The sequence below is a fragment of the Epinephelus moara genome, chromosome 12 (assembly GCF_006386435.1).
Source record: "Epinephelus moara isolate mb chromosome 12, YSFRI_EMoa_1.0, whole genome shotgun sequence".
NCBI lineage: Eukaryota > Metazoa > Chordata > Actinopteri > Perciformes > Serranidae > Epinephelus > Epinephelus moara.
The window spans coordinates 13,465,880-13,486,481 of record NC_065517.1 but is presented as its reverse complement, the minus strand read 5'-3'; the positions used below and the strand labels follow the sequence as shown (position 1 = coordinate 13,486,481).

General features: G+C 42.1%; 1 protein-coding gene across 3 annotated transcripts in view; it reads left to right on the top strand.

The window, feature by feature from the left end:
• Positions 1–8,124: 8,124 nt before the first annotated feature.
• hivep2a (HIVEP zinc finger 2a) overlaps positions 8,125–20,602 on the top strand; it is a 126,937-nt gene continuing 114,459 nt past the window's right edge. For all 3 annotated transcript variants that reach the window (XM_050058965.1, XM_050058967.1, XM_050058969.1), the window contains exon 1: positions 8,125–8,522. The gene's annotated coding sequence lies outside the window, so the exon portion shown is untranslated. The remainder of the gene's footprint in view (positions 8,523–20,602) is intronic.

Sequence of the window (20,602 nt, the reverse complement as noted above, 5' to 3'; positions counted from 1 at the left end):
TTTTGGTTTCAGGCTGTAAACATGTTCTTCTCTGCTGTAGCGTTGGGCATTTAAACATGGGGGTTTGTGGGGATTGAATTGCTCTTGGAGCCAGCCTCAAGTGGCCATTAGAGGTACTGTATTTTTGTGTTGGCTTTGATTTTTAGCCCCAGAGATTGCTGCTTGGTGGAGACCAAAAACAGAACTAAAAGGAAAGTTAATATAAGATTTTCATTCATCAGGTGGACAGAAATATGGCTCCATGAATGTCAATGTTGCTCAGTGTCTGCTGTTCTTCTGCCCCTTGGTGCCCAAAAAATCAAATTTTGCAGCTTCAAAGTGATTAACAACGCAAAACCATTAAAAAAAAAAAAAAAAGGTATAAAACATTCATAGCATTGTTTTATTTGTCAGTTTTGTCAGTTGTAGTGAATGCTGATTTTTTTTTAATGTGTAAGCCTATTGAATTTTTTTTCTAATCTGTTGCTTCGGTTATCTAACCTTATTTTGATGCTGATGAAAATACATTAATTTATTCATTTTCTGCAACCACTTATCCTGTTGGGAGTTGCGGGGGCTGAAGCCTATCCCAGCTGATATTGGGCAAGAGGCGGGGTACACCCTGGACAGGTCGCCAGACTATCTCAGGGCTGACACATACAGGCAATTTAGAGTCACCAATCATCCTAGCCTGCATGTCTTTGGACTGTTGGAGGAAGCCAGAGTACTTAGAGAAAACCCACACTGACACGGGGAGAACATGCAAACTCCACCTAGGGTTCGAACCCCCACCCCCAGGCTCAAACCACTATCCCTCTTACTGTGAGGTGACAATGCTAACCACTGCACCACTGTGCCACCACGATAACAACACAGACAAAACTAAATCATTCACAGTGTTTTAAAATGGAACCAGGTATGTTTTTTTATTGTTAGTCATAAAGCATGTTCACACAACCACTTTAAACATCAAGAATATTGTGTACTGGATGTCCCAGGTCGCAAATATATCCATGTTGTGATGTGAGTGCTGTTTAAAGGCAGCATCAGTATGTTATGATGAGAATGTCTCAAACCACTGCTGCAATATAATCCCATTGTTACCAGTTAGTTTTAGTATTTCACACCCTTGCTACTCTTTATTAAATGTTCTTTATCATAATTGTCTAATTAGTCACATTTCTTTGGTTCACCAATGACATTAAGGTCAAAGACTAGAAATAAAATGGATTCTGACTCAGCACAGTGTTTTTCCATTGAGATCTTAAAGAGACACTTTAACATTATTAACATCTTTGAATCACATGTAACAATAAGAAACTGATGGAGTTTAAAGGGAAATGGCATATGTAGAAAAACTAACACTTACTTCACCAAAATGACAGCTGCAGAGCAAATTATCAAAGCAATGAGTCATGTGAAGACATTTGCTGGTAAATCATTCTGTTGTTGAAGACGAAATCAACATTCAGAGTTTTACCAGTGACACTCAGGGGGTTCAGCTTTGTTGAATGAAAACTGGTATACATATATTTACACACATATGTACAGTATTTTCACTAATATATGTAAAAGCAGGCTCGGTGTGCAGGCTCCAGAGCTTCAGGCTGTGCTCACCTTCCTGCTGGGCTTCATATGAAAAGCAGATGCAAATTGCCGCATCAGAAGCTACTGCAGCTCTCTGTCGTTATGGTGCCGTGTTGCCACGGCGTCGCCATGGGGACTCCGGGGTCACCGGTGATGAGGTCACATCCCGATGAGCCTCTTATGGGAGATGGCAGACGTTAATCCACTTATCGCTGGCCAGCACAAACACACACGCACAAACACTTACACACACACACACACACACACACACACACACACACACACACAGGCACACCAAGGGTAAGCAAGCCTATGGGCTAAGAGAAGAGGACTTTCATTGAGAAGTTGTGCTACTGGAGGTCAGAGATCTGACGACTTGGTTCTAACTAAAGCACAGCATACATGGAACACAGTGTTTTTAAAGGGACAGTTCACCCCAAAGTAAAAAAATCCAGATTTTTTTCTCTTTCCTGTAGTGCTAGAATGTTTTGGTGTGAGGTGCCAATTGTTAAAGATATCACCCGTAGAATGTCTCTTTCCAAAAATGATGACCCAGTTACCCAAGATAATCCACAGACCTTGTTGTGAGCAGTTTCATGTAGGAACTATTTTCTCTCTACCCAACTACATCCACCAAACGTATCATTAGGCAGAAGGAAGTGTGCATCTACTGCTAGCTCACCTAGCAACATTAAACTAGCTAACATTACAGCTCAGCCAAGGAGGATGCCATAAGGTTTACATCTCATGCTGTCATGCTGTAACACTTTCACAAGCACAAGCCTCTCGTCCATGAATAGATGCACACTTCCTTCTGCACAGTGTAACAGTTGCCAGGTGTAGTTTGTATTTTGACGCTTTGTACACCACAAGCCAAGTGCCAACTGGTTCAGCTATGTTTGAGAGAAGGCAGATATCTCTATGGCCTATATCTCCAACACTCAGCAACTCACACCAAAACAATCTTGACTGATAAACAGCACTACAGGTAAGAGGAAAACTATGTATTTGTGACTGGGGGGTGAACTTTCCATTTAAAGTGCTGGAATTAGGGAAGCTGGCAGATTTATTGCAATCAAAACTGTTAGCAGAAGGTGGGATTCACAGCCTGCAGATTTACACCTCCCCTTGAAATGAAGATCAAGGGCTCAAGACGAAATAACTACATTTTTCATGTGGCTCTGTTAGGTAATGTGTTTGGAATCTGGCCCAGGATGTTCGTTGCATGAAACTCCACTATCTCTTTTTGCATTTTATACCTTTCTCTGACAGGAAATACAGAGAGAGAGTGGAATGACATGCAAAAAAAGGTCCAATATCCAACCAGGAACATTGTGGTTATGTGTCTTAACCACTTGGACACTGGACATCCCATCACTTTCATCTGCATAAAGGGTTCATGCCATAGATAAAAACCCTTTGGCGATAAAAATAGATGTTGTTTTTGCCAGCCTGTGACATTAGCAAAACCAAAACAACAAAAGGTCACTGCATTTCTAATTGCTCCACTGATGACTCCGCCTTTGCCAAGCAGCATCTATTCCTCCTTGGACGATAACTTCTCACAGCGCTTTGAATGGACAGATGCCATCGAGACAATTATCAAACCATTATGTGTCATTATGTGTTCCGCAGGTACAATGGGAGCTATTTGAAGAAAGGCTGACGTCTGAGTGCTGTGCTAAAGTCTGGTTTATTACCACAGTGGACGATCACTGCAGGTCAGAGCCTGCAGGCTGCAATTCACATCCACAGGCCTGATGCTCTGTCTGCAGAGGAATCAAACCTGCAATGCTTCAAACCTGCCACCTGTTGCTAAAAGGCGCTTACAAAAGCTAATGTATTTTAGAAGCACAAAGGGGCATCAGAACCTGTCCAAAGGAAAAAAAGGACTTTATCAATTCTGATTTAATTCATTAGCAGGAGGGCTGCCTAAATGAGCTCCTCTGTATTCCTAAATGTGTTTTACAGATGAAAGGACTCAGAGCTGGAGTGGGTGTGTTGTCTGAATACAGAGGATTCATCCTTAATCTGGCAGTGCACGAACGACATGGCTTCTTATTGTGCATGTAAAACTGGCTGCTGGAAGATGCAACTGTGCAACCCTAAATAAATAAATAAATTCTATGGAAACATGTTTCACATATTTGGCTCTTATACCACCCACTTCTCCACCAGCGGGATGCCAGATCATGTTCTTCATCTTGTGCTATGAAAAGTTACATGAATATGAATACATAATTTGTACTGATAAATAAGACACTTGTATTTCTTTGATCATTGTGGAGGTCGTAGGGGCAGTGTAGTGTAGTTTAAGCAAGATACAACCGTAGGACGTGATGATGACTCTGCCTTTGTTAAAAGGTACATTATAGAGTGCTCAAGGGATGACATTTTTCTCTAGCCCAATGCGGAAAGTTAGCGTTGCCCAGGCGAACGAACTACACTACAGTCGCATGACTTAGCATCCCTGCTATGCTGTAAGGTCGTATTAGGCGTGATGTCATTCTGCAGCTTAGCCACCTGTTAGCAACCACCTTTTTTAAGATGCATAAAAGCTTCATAATTCATCAGTGGGGTATTTACTGACTTATTTTTTGTCATAGAACAAAAGGCGACAGTCTTTTAAGCTTTTGTTAACCACAAACCTTATGTCAGGTATTCAACCAAAAATTGATTGAAAAAAAATATTGACTCTAAGATGAGGGAACCAGGAGTATTAAAATACTAACTAATTTCCGGGTTTTAGGACTCATTCCTGGGGCACTCCGTCACAACCTCCTTAACCGGTGTCACCATATTTGTTGTGTCAGAAACTTTTGACTCTGCCCTCAGGGGCCATCTATTGGATATATTCATCCCAACATGAAGGACGCATGGAAGTATTTGGGCCGTGACGGTCACAATGTTTAAAATGAACGTATCTATTTTCGCATATAAAGTGAGTATAAATGTGTAATCTAATTTTAAAGGCGCTGTATGTAAGAATGTGGCCAAAACGGTTACTGCACTCAAATTCAAAATACTGCCGCAAGTCGTGTCTGCCGCCCCCTCCCCTACAGATTCGAGGTTGCTGCTCTGTGCTGAATTGCTGCGTTGTGCTCCGGCGTCCGGCAAAAATAGAAGTCCTGCGTATCTGTTGCCGAGGGCTCTGGAGTGCCACAGCTGAGACGGAGCCGGAACGCAGCACAGCCGCAGCCGGTGGAAACACACACATTGACTAGAAATGAATCCTATTGGCTCCGCTGCCATGCCAGGGCGCAGACGCAACCAACACGCATCTGGTGAAAATTTGGGGTGATTTGTTTGCCCACGGGCGGTTGCCGTGGCAGGGCCACGTTGCCGTGTCCTTGATCTTCGGTTTTCCAGCGGACCGTTCAAGCAAATCCGGCTTCTCTGCTGCTAACGCTGTTGCCGGGATACAGCTGAGGAGGAGCCGGCTGCTAATACTATGTACCGGGACACTGCTAATGCTGCTTGCCGTGCTGCTAACGTGTGTCTCTCAAAAAAATCAGTCGGGTCGATGACCCACCTGCACATGGGCTACAGTGTATGATCGAAAATGAATAACAGTTGAAAGTATTCGAAATGTCCATCCCCGTCTAGCTATGATGCTAGTTAGCAAACTTTGGCTAAAGCCTACCTGTCGAGGAGAAGAGTAGCCACTTCGACATCCGATTTCAAATTCTTCTCCGCTTTCAACCTGTGACAGCTGTTTTTTTTTACTGATCTGCCTTGTCACCTGTTCACGCCCCGAACACACCCAGCTGCGCAGGGATTTGTTCCCGGTTCCCGCTTCCATTCAAGCACTCCCATTCATTCCCTTTTGGAACAGCTGATTTCACTCGCCATTCATTCAGCAGGAGAGAAAAAACAGGAGAAGGAGACGGGCAGAGAAAGTGTGGTGTGACGATCGGCCGGAGCAAACAGCTCATAGCGCGAGTAATAGCTATTAAAAGTGAGGTCGTTTAAACCCTTGTTCTTCACCCGCCGGGGCCATCATCTTTATCATCCTCATCATTACTGCCGCAGCGATCTCCGGATTTCCCCGTACACATCTCCCAAACAGCTGATCCCTTGCACACAATCCTGCAACCACCTCACCCTTGCCGCAAAACCCGGACTGGAGTATCCCCAAACCGGACTGGACTGACGGGGTAACGTGACTATTTCTTGCTCAAGGAGTTTTTTTTGTTAAAGGTTGCTGATATTTTTTTGAACTGTACTGAAAGTAACTTCGTTGATGAACTGAATTAGATTTTTTTTAAATTTTGATTCTTTGAACATTTGAAAGAGACTGAGTAAAAGGGAAAACCCGAAGTGGAATTTTGTGTTGGCTTGTTCTTTGTGTGGTGAACTTTGAGAATTGTTTATTTTTGCCGGTGTTTGAAATATACATTACTATTAGGTTTGAAAATTATTTGTGTTGTGGTTTTCACATTCATTCAATGTAAGGGTGTTCATTTCAAGTGTTCATCCTTGTGTGACGTTTTCGAACAAACAGACAAACTGACTGACTAATCTTAAATGCCAGAAGAGAAACCTGGCTGGCACCCCGAAACAGATTTCAAAAGAAAGGAAATCAAGTCAAACCGTCACAAACCGTCTCCACCATTCACAAGCATCTCCTATATAGACCCTCACTTTGCCTCGAGTTTTGTCTTGGCGTTTTTGGGAATCATAACGATGCTTGGGTTTAGTCACACCGTCAGCCATTGTAGCTCAGTCGTAACTGTAACTGACGCTGAGACACTACTGACTGCGTGACTGGTAGACGGCGGTGGGTGGCGCAACAGGCCAAAACACAAATTCAAAACATAAACATGATTTACGGACCGTAAAAATGTTTTTTAAATGCTAATATTCTGGCTGTACTATTGTTGTCGGTGAGATCAGTATGTTATATGAACATTATTCCTTAGTCTCTGTGACATATTAGGAGGATTTTACGATTATTTGCTTAAGATTTCTTACATATAGCTCCTTTAAATGCTTGTGAATATGCACCAGTAGACCAGTAGTTCAATGTTAAGGCCCTTATCAGTAAATGAAAAGTTCACTCTCATTTCTGTCTGTTAAAGGTCCAGTGTGTAGGATTTAGAGGCATCTTGCAGTGAAGCTGCAGAACTGAAACATCAGTGTGTGAAGCGTGTAGGAGAACTACAGTGTCTGGTCTGTCTGTTATGGGCTACTGTAGAACAACATGGCGGACTCTGTGGGAAAGGATCTGCTCGTATATAAACCAGCTCATTCTAAGGTAACAAAAACAGAACAATTCTTAGTTTCAGGTGATTATAAAAATATAATTATGAAGGTAATATACCATCTCTGCCAATAGATGCCCCTGAATTCTACACAGTGGACCTTTAAACATGGCTCTGTCTCAGTGAAAAAAATACACCCCGTAGCACTTATATCTTTTTGTTTAATCTGTTCAAAAATCAAAGAGTAAAAGGACAAGTTGTGATTTTATTATATGCTGGACGCAGGCGCAGTGATTTCTCAGAGTTGTGCTGTCATTGTGAGGTTGCTAGGGCAACCAGAGGAAATTCAGAAAGTCACTATCACACCTTCATTACAAAATTTTGCGCTTATAATTTGCATATTCTTAAAGTAATGGGGGTCCAACAGCCGTTTTTTTTTTCATGCAGCAGGTGTATCTGAGAATGTTCCTTATCTTCAAAGCAGTCTGGCAGTCAAACTGTGTAATGAATCTCTGATAATCCGTCCAAATTAATTGATTTAATTACAATAAGGGTATTGTGGATGTACCTGATGTCCTTCATGTTGTTATGCTGTGGTGCATGTGACGCCCTGTGCAGACTGTGGCAACAAAGTTCTTTGGAAAGGAAAATAAAGAATCCATCTATGTATAATGATCATAAATCATTCAGGGGGGTGGGTGTTCAAAAATTCATTATTTGTAGGTTTTAATATTGTAATGGGTTAGGTACACATTACACTGTACATATTATTATTTAATTTATATACAGCAATAACGAAAGTAATGGCAGAGATGGTGATGATGATGAAATAGTAGTGCTAATACTAAAAATTTTATTTGCATATGCAATGTTTATTTACACAAAAATGTGTGTATTTATAACTACAAGCACATTTACAATAATAATATGATGTGATCGTTTTGTATTGCAAACTGTTTAGCTTTTGGTGTATTCAATTCCAGTCTTAACCTATAGCTGAGGACACAGATAGACAGGCACAAACGAGGCAGGAAGACAGTGAGGCAGTCAGACAGACAGGTCGCTCCAGAGGTGACCGGGGAATCCTGCTCTCTCTGTGCCGGCAGACAGAGCCTCCTCTTCGGCCACTGCTCCTCCTCCCCTCCCCTCCCTCTGCCCTGGTTGCGCGCTGGGGGATCCGACGACGTCACACGAGCACACACACACACGAGCACACACACACACGAGCACACACACACACACACACACACACACACACACACACACACACACACACACACACACACACACGCCCTCTCTCGCTCTCTGCCACTCCGTCTCACTCTCTCTCCCTCTCCTCTATGCTGCTATTCTGGGAAGTGGCGTTTGGAATAACCCCCGTGTGCGTACGAGTGTGTGTGTGCGTGTGTCTCCTGATTTCACCCTCACACACGCACACATACACACTCACAACACAGTCAGACGCACACATTTACTGTCTGTCTGACTGCAGTAGTGGAGCTCCGGCAGCAGAAATCCGGTCGGAAAGGATTCCTTCCATTTTTACGCGCAACTTTTCCTCCGTCGGCCGCCTCGCCGCGCCGTTTCCACCGCTCCCCCTCTACTCCTGTGGATTTCTAACAACCGTCTCCTGCCTGTTTTCTAACGGACAACCAGCGAGGTGTCAAGCCCGCCCGGAATCGGATCTCCTGTCACCGGGGTTGCTTGTTGTCATTTTCGCACGGAGACGCGCAGCCAGAGCGCAGACATAAGGTAAGTGCGGGGAGGGAAAACGAAACCTTACCGGGCATATTCTCACACATATCACAGTGACAGCGGGCTTTTCTGCGCCATGACGGACATTATGGGCTGTTTTCACGGCACTTGATCTGTAGTTTAGCTTATAAGGGCAAGACTATGCAGGGGGAATACCCCGGGCACGCATTGCATTGCATGCAGATTACCCAGGTTGCGTAATATCCTGAGGAATTTGCAGTAGCCTGCACGGCCAGGCTGGCTGCAAGGCCGGGGGGGGGGGAGAGAAATATAGAGGGAGAACGAGAGGGAGGGGGAGTGTTCGTGGATATGAAGCTGTGAAAGTGGAAGAGGTGCGATGGTGTGATTTTGCGTCTGGAAGGTCGATTTTCTGCATTTGTGCGTTGTGCAGCAACAAACCACCTCTGCCCGCATCTGGGCTGTTTGGCTCAAAGAAGTTCACTTGCCATCCTCTATAATAACACCACAATCACCGTATAGTGCCAGCTGAGCGCTCAAAAGTGAGTTTAAGCTGTGACCTTAGCTCGCTCCGGTATTTCCTTGTTGCTGCTACAGTGTGCTGAGTGTGACATGCCAGAGGTATTTAAACAGAGGCTTATTGCCACAGTGTGTGTTGTGTATGTCTCCAGTATGAGAACTGCTGTAAAGCTCGGGGTTCTTTTTCAGTAGGGAGTGACTTTATCTCATATGCTCATCGTTTGCTTCCTCTGTTTGTGTGTGTATGTATGTGTGTGTCTGTGTATGAGAGAGAGAGTGAGAGAAATGGTGGGTGGTGCGCTGGCTGGTTCCGGGAATGTTCCATGACGTGTTGCCGTCTAGAGAGGGGCCCCGGCCGGGGAGACTCCGACGCACGGCCCGGCCCTGCTCAGTCTCTCTTTCTCTCCCTCCGCTCAAAAAAGCCAGCTGATACTGTTGTGCTGGAAAATATCTCAGCAGCCCTTTCTTCGCTGCGTTCCCAGAGATTTACAGCCTCATCATGTAAGCACGTCGCGTGTGACTGCGCGTCATAATCCTGTGATCCAGAACGGCACTCATTTCTGCAGGGAAACTCTCTTTTTTTCCCCCTCACTGTGAGGTCAGAGGTCAAAGGTCAGGGTCAAACACTACTATATGCTTAAAGACACAACAGCAAAGGTTATTGGCAATGTGAGGGTCCTGACTGCAGGTTGAAGCAGCTGAAGGACACTGTGCTGCCCAGCTGCTGCCAACATGACTGTTTGGTTGTCAGAGCGTTTCTTTGATGTTTAATGTGTCACAGGAAGCACAAATAGAGCGCACATTAACATTAAGGACCAATAAACATCAAACATCAGCTTCTCCATGATGGCATGCCTAAAAAAATCAAACACATAAACATATTTATAACAAATTATAAGAAAACTAAACATTAACAAACGGGAAAAATATCCAAATAAGTCTTCGTTGAACAATTGGTCTTATTGTCACATCTGTGTGTGTTTATTGTCTGTGTTGGCAGGGAAAGCAGCTAATTTTAAACTCAGATTGACACTGTAAAGGTGGTATTTTTAGAAACAATGAGAAGCTGCGTGCGGTGCAGAACAGTGAAATAAAATGGAAGCTGAATTAAAGAGTGAAGCAGCGCTGATGGAATGCTTTGTTGCTGTTTAAGAGGAGCAATAAGAGAAACTTTTCCTGAATGTGTTTGTGGTGTTTGTGGGGTTACAATGAGCCTGTAGCTGAAGACAATGTATTCTGCTGTCAGGACACGTGCTGTGCACGACTGTGTGCGTGTGTCTGTGGTAAATGTGTGTGAGAGCGTGCGCGGAGTAAGAGACCGACCTACGTACCATCTGTCCCACTGCCACCTCAGATGGCCATCGGGGTGTGCTGCGTAGGAGCGAGCGTCCATGCATACACACACACGTGCACACACACAATCACACACACACACACTTTTACCAGGGTAGACAGGCGTACGGAGAACATGCATGAGGTGTGAGTTGATTTTCTGCACTAAACACTCAATTAATTTATTACATAGGCCTTGTGGGAACTCTATGTGTGTATGCATGTGTGTGAGGTATCCTCACTGATGTATAGCATACTACAGCAGTTAACAGTAGGGATGAAACAACTACTCTGAGTACAAAGAATCCTTGATTCCATGCCTTGAAGAGTTGTTTCATCACAGACGGTGATCTCTGTCACACCAGGGCTGACTTTATGTGGAGTTGAACATTCATGGTTGAAAATGGAGGGAAAAGAAAAGAGGAAGAGCAAATGAAGAGACAGAGTCAAGATTTAGGACCATTCCAGTTTGGAAATGTGCAAGCTGCCTTATTAGCAGCTGTGTCACACTGGCCTTAGAGTTGGCTGCAGCATGGCTAGCTTGCTACTTTATCTACTACAAAAGTATCAGACTTTCCAAAACTGCTGTGCACTGGCTGTGCCATTGTTTTCCTATAGAGAGAGCTGTGGCGCTCAACTGGGCATGGCGCTCAATTATTTCAACTTTGACCTAGTTTGACACTGACCTTTGAAAGTACAACCTATGAGATGACAGTGGTATATGACATAGCCAGAGGCAAATAATGACACATGCATGCAGAGGAGGTAGAGTGATGGAAGTTCGTCCTGGAAACCTTAAAGCCCCTTTACCACTGCAGAAAAAAACCCACCATCACCCACTAATATCTGACTTTGTATTTAATGGGAAAGGCTACAATCAGCTTTCATTTATGGGCTCAGAGCGGCTCCAATCGCAGTGATGTAAATATACGACACCCGTGTGGACGTAAACCATGCATAACTTTTCCTGGTGAGGTTGTGGTATGTTTGTACATATATGAGGGTTTATTGAATGCGGGAAAACCTGCTAAAAATAGCTGATAGACTGCTTTCCCATTACCAGTAGACCAGACCCATGTGTGGACGAGTCTGTTTGTATTTTCTCTGATGTGTTACGTTCAATGTCAAGAAAGCACCAGGAAAAGGGGTGAGTAAACAGTAGAAAGTAGCATGGAGGCCAGTGAAAACGTTACGGTAGTTACTTATTTTTGATATCTGTTACATCTTTGGTCTCTCTTTCGAACTGTAGTGCCGACTAATTTTGAACACGTTCAAGCACTGCTTGGAAAGAGACTGATGGAATTTTCTCAGAAAATTGATTTTGATTGTGACAGGGGCTGTGCTTTGTATCACAAGCATCTGGTTTGAACCGCACCTGCCACGGCCTTCTGTAAAGATACACTCAAATGCATCATACATAAAACAATATTTTATTCTTTTGAGATTGAACCCACACAGAATGGTATTCGACTGCAGCTGTTGTTGCCTAGATGACGTATACCTGTGCTGTGCTTTGCCCCTGCATTTTCTGAACCCTACCTCACCAGTGGCGTCCACAGAGTTGGGTCGAGGGCCATGGCCACCCTGATGCCAGTTGATGCCCCCCAGGGGAAAATAGTTGAAGGCTGACATTAGTGTTTTTTTTTCAGAGGCCGTGGCACACTTATTTTTTAGTGATATCTTGTGAGGCTAGACAACCTAAGGCAAAAAAATGGTATCAAAAATGCTTATCAGGAAGGGGGCCTAGTAATGCTCCAAAGGCTATATTTTAGCATTGGAATAACTGCATGGCCATTTTCGAAAGGGTCCCTTGAACTTAAGACCTCTCTAATCTTTGTTTTTTACTTGTGAAATATACTGAACAGTTTTACGTCTTCAAATGATATTCAAATCTGATGAAGGAAAATCACTTTTCAACAATCATGGACAGGCAAACCTGTGACAAGGGGTCCAAAGTATATGCTCAATGTTTAGGGGTTAGATTGGGATCCACTGGCTGAAGTGACAGTATGGTATGCTAGCTTCAAATTGCACCTGTTGGTGGGACATGCTGTATGTCAGTGACAGTATCATCCTGTCTCTAAGTGGCATAATGTTATGTTGGTGAAGGGTGTGACAGCCTGCTTAAGTTGCTACATGATGATTTATTACATCATTTTGGGAAATCCTTTTGTCCAAAGAGACTTACATCTAATATGGTGCAATAATGAAGAAACACAAAGTCCATTTTGGTTTAAAATCACCTGCTGAGGTTTACATCACTGCTGTGTGGAAAACAATGCAGCAGCCTGTTTTGATTTTATATATTTATATGTATAATTTTATGTTGTTGAAATTAATTATCTGAGCACTTGCTTGAAATCTGTTTGATTATTAGCGCGTCTCGCTTCTTGTGTATTCCTAGCTGCAGCCGTCTGCATCTGTCTCGCCGCTGGCTGTGCATCACTTGGTTGACCGCAGATGTGATACGTTTGCATTTGCTGTCAATTAACACGGTGCACACATCATAGCTGGAGAATTTGAAATGACTGCAGATGTATGGCATGGTGCGATGAAGTAACACACCCTCTCACTCTCTCAAACACACACACACGCACAGTTGAGTTGAGTTGAGCTTTCGTTACAGCTTTCAATTGCTGGTGTACATCCTGATGTGAAGTGTGAAATCCATAACATCCCCCCATTCTGCTTGTACAGATGACACTTAACACCATCAGCTTTCGATATTCTGCTGCCATGGATTTAGAAACTAACAGTCAATAGTTATATCTTGCATCAAGAGCTGAAATGGTTATTGAACAGGTTTGCTTGAGATTACTGTGAGAATCAGAAATGTCAAAAACAGCCACAGGGTAACAACAAAAACTCTATCTTGGTAATAGTATGAACATTTGTATATAATCACAGCCATTATATAATTCTAATATAATGGTTATATAACCTTGGACAAGGTGACAGCTGTATTTCCCTTCGCACTATCGGCTCACGCTATAGAGGTTTCCACAGAGATGATATCTAATAATGACTGAACCCACTGGGAAATCTGAAGTTTAGGAGGAGACTATCACCTGCTGTAATACTTAGAACTTTTTGGCGGCTGTTAGACGTTAAAAGTTAAAAAAAAAGATTAAAAAAAGAAATCAGAATAATATATATCATATCATATAAATTGACTGAATTGACTATTTTATTAAAATTATTGATGCATTCATGTGTTCATCACTTTAATGTCACAGCTGGTAAAGGCAGGGCTACATTTTTACTGGGTGCTTCAGGTGACAATACTACATTTTAATATAATAGGCCTAGTTGATTTAAATTTAAAAAAAATTGGTCTAAATCTGCAAAGTAACTAAAGCTGTAAAATAAATATAGTTTATTAACAAGTACGATACTTACCTCTGACATGCAGTGGAGTAGAGGTATAAAGTAGCAGACAATAGAAATACTCAAGAATAAGTGCGTGTACCTCAAAACTATATGGTATTGAATTCATTAGGATATTAGCAACTAATTGAAAGACCCAGTTTTGGTCTACTAGCTTGATATATCTGATGTTTTATAGGCTGATAATAAAGAATAAATGAAAGACTAAACAACTACAACAAAAGGAAGAATGACAAAAATGAAGCGGGCCGACATCAGGTGTATGTTTGAACAATCGAGTGTATATCTTTACCCTTTAAACTACCTATTTGGTGATTTAAAAACAGATTTCACAAAGGAAACATTGCTCTGCTTTGTACTGTGGCTTTCTTTGCCTCACCCAGGCTGTTACTGTAACATATCAGACACCTCTGAGTGGATTACTACTAACAAATAACAGCTGCATTGCAACATAATGCACCTGCAACACAGGAACACTGTGCCTACTGATTCCCCGCCACAGAGTGAATGGGCTTCCTCCAGAGAGCGACGAATTCAGAGCATTAAAAGAGGATTTTAAGCTTCGCACTGAACTGATCCACAGTTTATGTCAGTGAATGAATTGTGCTGCTTTTGAATGCAACTGCACAGTTTCACCTGTGTGTGTATGTGTGTGTGTGTGTGTGTGTGTGTGTGATCACCTGAGAGCTGGAGAGGAACCTGAGAGCGCTCCGGTGACCGTGGTCCTGACAGCGACGGCTAAATTATTAAGATACACACTCACACACAAAGCTAATGAGTTGGTTGACTGGCTTCTCCTGATAAATTGTTCCTCTGTGGTTTGGTTTTACGCAATACCTGCTTGGATATACAGTATACACACCTGGAGGAGAGGAGGAGGTGAAGGAGTGGGGGGAGAAGTAGAGGAGAGTGAAGTTCAAGTGAGAGTAAAATTCAATAAGGGGGAAGGTGAATTAAAGAATGAGGGAATTAAATGAGAAGAAGAGGGAGAAGGTAGGAAGAAAAGAAGGGAGGAGACAGAATGAGGTAGAAGAGAAAATGAGAGGAAAGAAGGAGTGAGAGTGTGACTGGAAGAGGAGAGGAGGCAAGAGGAGAAGAAAGGAAATAAGAGTAAGGACACAAGAGGAGATGAGACAAGGGTGCAGGAAAAAAAGGAAGGAAGAGGTAAAAAGAGGTGAGGAGAGGAAAGAAGTGGAGAGGAGAGGGAAAGAGGGGAGCGAAACAAAAGGTGAAAAGAGGAAGAAAGTGGAGAAGGTAGAAGACGAGAGGAAACAAGTGGAGAGGAGAGACGAAAAGAGGAAACAAAATGAGAGGCGAGGGAAGGAAACAAGAGCTGGCAAGAGAGAAGAGAGGAACCAAGAGGAAAGGAGAGAAGAGGAGAGGACACTGAAGGGAAGGGGAGGAGAGGAAACAAAAAGAGAGCTGAGAAGAGATGCGGAAAGGAAACAAGGTTAGGATAGGAGAATATGGGAGGAAATGAGAGAAGAGGAGAGGAAACAAGAGGAGATAAGTAGAGGAGAGGAAAGATGGGGTGAGGAAAGGAAGCAACTGGAGAAGAGAAAGGAGGAGAAGAAACAGGTGGAGAGGAGAGAAGAGGAGAGGAAACAAGAGGTGAGGAGAAAAAACAAGTCAAGAGCAAAGAGAAGAGGAAACAAGTGAGGAGGTGGGAATCAAGTGGTGGGGGAGGAAACAAGTAAGAGAGAAGAGGAAAGGAAGCAAGAGGGGAGGGAAAAAGAGGAGAGGATAGGCAGGGGATAGGGTAGGAAAGGAGACAAGAGGTAAAGAGAGAAAAAGAAGTCAAGACTGAAGAGGAGAGGAAACAAAGAGGAAGGAAAAAGAGGAGAACAGGGGAAAGGAGAGAGGTAGAGCAGAGGGATTGAGAGGTGAGGAGAAGAAATGAGGGGAGAGAAAAGGAGAGGAAACGAGGAGAGGAAAGAAATCAAGTGGGATGATGAGAGGAGATGAAACAAAAGGAGAAGAGAGGAAATGAGAGGGGAAGAGAGGATGATGGAGGAGGAGAAGGAAAAGGAGGAAAAGAGGAGGATCAGGAGTAACAGAGCGCAGGAAGAGGAGAGAGGATGAGAGGTGTCCAAGCTGTACCAACAGATGAGTGTGTCTATTCTGTCAGCTGCTGACACACTTATCATTTGAAGGACTTTACTCAGTAGGGTGTGTGTGTGTGTGTGTGTGTGAGATCTCAGCTTGTTGTCCTCAGCTGTACAAAAGGAAACTCCCGCTCCCCTATAACCTCTAAGATGAGGACATTTTTTAATCCCCCAGCGAATCTGTGATCACTATGCTGCTGACTGTTGCTTCACATCGGCCAATAGTATGGCATATATTTGTGTGTGTGTGTGTGTGTGTGTCTGTGTGTCTGTGTGTGTGTGTCTGTATGTGTGACAGGGGAAGAGGCTGATATTGAAACCCAACCTCTCTTTACTCAAAGGGAGGCACTGATGTCAGGTGGGCTGTGTGTGTGTGTGTGTGTGTTTGGCTCTTTAAATTGGACAGCGACTTGATGGAGAGATAGAGGGAGAGAGACAGAGAGAGACCTTTACCCAAACTGCCCTACTTTCTCAACAGCTTGTAATTAGTCCCACTTCATGCATTTATGCATCAGACAGTAGAGCTAAAGCAGTGTTTTGTAATCAGAAAATCCCAACTGACACAACCAACATTCGGCTTCCCCTTTACTGTACACTCAATTGGTTGTAAATGAAAGGCAGTAACTGCTAACACACAACATATGGAGAGGAACACTACTGCATATAGGCCTACATGTAGCGTTCTCCTGTACAGGTGATTGTCTGAGCCAAGCTAAGAGCTTGAAAGCTTTCATACCATTTACATAACATGGTAAAAGTTGCTTTTTCCCTTGGTGAAGCAACCCTGTTTCCTAGAAATTACTTTGTACTGCTTTCTTAATTATGTTGTTGTGGCAACATAATTGCTGCCTGCATTATGTTCCTAGATAATGTTTCTTTCAGCTAACGAAACATTACATTCATGTACCGTGCAGGCTTCACATGGAGATGGTTGGGAAGGATGGCAGCGTACAAATTGCAGGACCTTGACACCAGAACTTTGGGTTCACATCCAAGCTACTGTCTTAGGGTTAGGCAACAAAAGCACTTCGGTTAAGTCATGAATTTGGTTAAATGTCAAAGGTCTAATGTGAAGGATTTAGTAGCATCTAGCGGTGAGGTTGCAGAATTTGAACCTCCTCCATGTTCAAGCATGTTGGAGAACTATGGTAGCTGATACAGAAACGCAAATGGCCCTGTCTAGTGCCAGTGTTTGACTTGTCTATTCTGGTCTACTTTATGTAGATATAAATGACTCATTCTAAGGTAACAAAAACACAATGCTTTCTTTTTTCATTATAAATTAATGATAAATAAAGTTATGAATATTACACACCATTTCTGCCGATAGATAGCCTACCCCTAATTCCTACACTCTCAACAAAGAAGTACTAAAGTGAACATTTTTATTGAGCATAGCGTTAGTTCAGGCAGGACATGATGTCAAGCTCAGCTCACATCCCAGCTACACGTTTGCTGCTGTTCCCTCTGCGGAAGGCTTTCCATGTAGGCGCATGGAAGGGCAGGTGTGCTCTCTCAACCTTGTGCTTTCCTTATTTGCACCTAGAAGGGCAGAGAGGTGCAAGGAACAGTTGTTGTGTGTAGGCCAAATGTAAGGCAGAGGGGCCCCAGAACAGAGCCATACTGCAAATGGAAATAAAGTTTTCTTTGACTGAAGTGTTCCTGACTGAACTACTATGTTTAGTAACACATTAATAACATGGCAGGTAGCAAGGTTTTTTCATTATGTTAATAGAAAGCTTAATTAGCATTAGCAGTATTAAGTTTCCCTAAAAATGTATGTGCCGTGTCAAATTAGTTGTAGCCTTAACATTATTTCAGGGACAGGGCTGATTGAAGCAGTAAGAGCGTGTTGCGTACATCTCTTTATCTAGTTTCTTCCTGCTACTTCTGCAATATTCAAAACTAATGGCACTAAGCATAGGGGGTGGGGGAAAATATTGATACAGCATAGTATCACAATATTTTTGCGTGGCAATATCGTATCGATACACAGACGCAAAGTATTGATTTTTTATTACATAAATAATTAATGTTACAGAAACAAATTCAACTCTTGGAAGCTGACTAGAATAATAACATCAGTTGCTTGTCCACTAAATATTAGATAGTGCACTAGATTTGCTGCAATAAAAACGCCTGAAGTGAGATAAACAGCCTGAGATTTTGTCTTACAACAGATGTTGACAAAGTCTCCCTTTTTGGACATAAATTGCAGTTGAAAAAGGTAAAAAATAAATATATTGCAATATATGTTATCATAATACTCAGCATATTGCAACACGTTTAAAAATTGCATTGTTATTGTATCGTGACTGTGAAGTATCAGGATTATATTGTATCATGGGGAATTTCTATTTGTTATGTAGACCAACTTTTAGACACAGAGTAGCGCTTCTGGATCCCACTCGATGAAAAGCTTATTAAGGTAACTATTCTGAAATTTTGAGATTGCTTGTTGCAGTCTTGCCAAAATTTAGATAAGAGGGCTGATATTAATTTCATTATTGTGCATTCAGTAGTTCAGAACATGTAAGCTGGAGTGTAGAAGACACAGAGGGAAACAGCTAGCCAAAAGACACCTTTACAGTATATGTTGTATCCTGTTAGCTAGCAAGCTAGCTAATCACCTGTCTGTTAGCTTCATGACAAGCAAAGATACTGGGACCATTTTGTTTAAGCTAGCTAAGTTAAGTAAGTTAACTGACCAGAAACAAGTTTCTTTGTTTTCTCTTTGTATAAGTGTTAAATACATGAGATATAAGTTGTAACTATGTCTTTTGGCAAGGCTTTTATCACAGCAGACAGTTTGACTTGTCAGAAAAAACAGTTGAAACTAATTTCATTAACGATGGCTCAGTTCCATTAAGTGTCCCAGTAGGCTATGACAGTGAGCCAGCATTCACAATACCAGTAACCCTGGAAACAGCTCACCTAAATGGAATGCAGCCTTTGTAATGTCATCAATTACACCTGTGCTTTTCCCACAATGACAAGTCAAAAAGTCTGCCAAGGGAAAGGTCTGTTGTGAGGAGGGCTAACGTTAGCAGCTTCCCCCTGGCTGTCTGTATAAGTGCTCAAACTTAACACTTGCTGGACCACAGAGCACACAAACTGATATCAAACTTGTCATCTACCTTATGGTAAGAAAGTTTATTCCTTTTATATATATATATATATATATATATATATATATATATACAGTATATATAAGCAGAGAGCAATGTAGGAAACTATCAGGTGCAAAGGTAACAAATAGCAGTCTGGAAAAACCTGAGTTTTCGGTTCTTTGAATATTTATAGCCGTAGTTTTGCCAGCTTAAATTTTTGGGGGCTAAACCTTAACGGATTTGATAAGGGATATAGAAGGATTTGGATTTGATACTGGAATCAAATTTAATAAAATGCTATCAAAGCCCTAACTCTAATCTAATGTACAGCTCATACATCACCATTTCATAGTTTGGTTTCATTTTTTCCTATTAATAGCTGGATAACTGCTCAAATGTAGATGACATGCCATCTTATTCCCAGCAGCTGCGGTGCGGTATGATTAAATAAAACGTGTCAGTCATCTCAAACATCAGAAACCTTCAACTTTTTGATGTCAGTCACTGTCAATCTACTGCCGCTATTTTGCAGCGTCGTACACACCCACAGACATGAAACCAGAACTGAAATACGTTACAACGGCACCAAATAGTTTTTTTTTTTTTATGAGCAAAGTTTGAAACTCTCAATTTCTCTCAGTGGGAAAGTCTCGCTTTCTTGCTTGCGGTAACTCATGGTGTCTACATGTACGTATATGTAAAACCCAGTGGAATACACAGAGCTCAGACATTTACTACTGGGGTGGGTGTAGAGTGGCATTTTGGGAAATGTAGGATCTTTACGTGACATACGTCAGGCTGTTGAAGGGAAAGTTGGTGAATCAAAAATGCAAATTAAAATGAGGTGTACAACACAGGCTGATGTAAGTGTATCTAAAGTGTTTTTTCCCTTAACAATGATCTTAATCTTTTCATGACATTTGTTTACATCAGATAAATGGGTACTTTTGAGTTCGGTTAATGTCATCTTAATCTCATATGTTTTTAAAAGGAGTATTCTCATTAGAAGCCATTAAAAAAAGGTAATATAAAATCTTAAATATGCATCACTATGTTGAGCGATCTGCCTCTTGTGAGTTTGCCGTTCCCAGGCTTTGCTGCCCAGTCTGATATTATCTGCCACAGTGGAGTAAGCGGTGGCACAATTAAAACACAGACACATTACTGCTGTAGGTTTAGGTTGAGTTATTTGCATATCCATACAAAAGATAAGAACACTTCAAAAAATATCAGGGGATGAAAAGAAATCCAGTCTCAGCGGGTGAGACAGAACAGAAACCCCAACGGGCTTAAAAAAAAACCCAAAGAAAAAAGTGACAAAAGAAAACTGAAAATCAAGATGACAAACGGATGACACGAGTGATCTGAAACTCTAAGACAGAATGTCGTCTGTTTTTATTTGTTTATTGTTGGATTCATCGAAGGGTTTGAAATGTCAGTGTCAACCACTCAGAATCTGCTAAGAAGACAACAGAGACTTCTGTGTTTTTAGAAATTTTAGATTACAAACCACAGGATCAGCGTGTCACTCCCGTTGTCGGGAAATTTTACAAAAACAGCTGCTGGTTTTTATTTTCCTGACATAAATTTAAATATCACATTGGTATTTATATGCTGAGAGAGTCTCGTGACCTTTTGACCTTTAAAACTATCAAGAATATGTTTG